This window comes from Hyperoodon ampullatus, assembly GCF_949752795.1.
Source record: "Hyperoodon ampullatus genome assembly, chromosome: 15".
Taxonomy (NCBI): Eukaryota; Metazoa; Chordata; class Mammalia; order Artiodactyla; family Ziphiidae; genus Hyperoodon; species Hyperoodon ampullatus.
In genome coordinates, this window is record NC_136928.1 from 66,128,715 (window position 1) to 66,129,962 (window position 1,248).

The following is a 1,248-nucleotide window of genomic DNA, read 5'->3' on the forward strand; positions in this document are numbered from 1 at the left end:
GGGTACAGAAAGAACCATCAGCATTAATAACCCAGGTCTCCTTGGGACTCTAATCTTCTAATCTCTGCCCCACTGGTGTGGGCATGTCCAGCCTCACTGTCCACAGAAAGGCTGCAGCTTCTGACTTTAGCACTCGGGAAGGTGGCCGCTCTAGGCCAAGACACCTTGCCTCTGAGTCCTCTGAGGTACCCATGGCTCCTCCCCACTGCCAGGCAGTTACAGACCTAATATTCTCACCTTTCAATGGCACTAAACCACAACTGAAGTTCGCGCGGCCAGTCTCAACCCCTGGAGGTGGCCTGCAGCACAGACCTTGCGAAGTTCCCGTAGCCCAGCTAGATCCCCACAGAACCATCTGTGCCCAGAGTATCCTGACACTTCATCAGTCTTGCCTCAAAGAGTGATGGGACATCCTTCTGGTGAGATCAAGGAGCAAACATCCTGCATTCCTCTCATGCTGACCTTCCTGGAGCTCACAGGGCTGCCAGGAGGCGGCCTCATCCATCCCAGAGGCAGGGTGAGCCTGCAGGGGGAGGCCCTCTGAAAGGCTGACTGGACCACAGCAGACGCAGTGGCATTCTAAGGACCATGTGGGAGACACGGGGGTGCTTCGCCGAGAGGAACATCCAGTGTGCACGCTTTTCTTAGGGTGCCTGTTGTTGGAGGAGGGGGACAAAGGTGTAAAGGACCCAGATGGCCTCACCTCCACCAAAGAGACACACAGAGGAAAAGTGCAGACTCAGGGAGGGGAGGGAAGGGAGAGAGACAGAGAGAGAACATCTATGACAGCTGAGCACATCTGAGTGTAGAAGCCAAGGGGGTCACAGAGAGAATTTGCAGTGTTATGGGAAAAAATGACAACTAAACTATTAAAAAAGAGAGACTTTAGTTGGAAAATGTATGAAGATAGAGGGAATAAATGTACTGAGGGCTGGAGAAGGTGACTGTACTTGTGCTCTGCTGGCTCTATGGTCTGGAGCTGGCTTTGTAACACCTCCGAGGTTTTTTTTACTGAACACCTGTGTGGTTTTGGTCACTGGCCACATTACAAATTTTATTTTATTTCATCTTCACAGCCACCCTCGGAGTTGCACTTATCTTCCTTTTGTGGATGAGGAAATTGCCAAAGGTCACAGAGTAGGGGGTAGGGGTCCTCAGCACTCTAACTCCAAAGCTTTTGCCACACTCAGTTTCCTTATAGGAAAAGACACTCTATGCTGATCAGTGGCCACCTCTGACAGGGCTAGT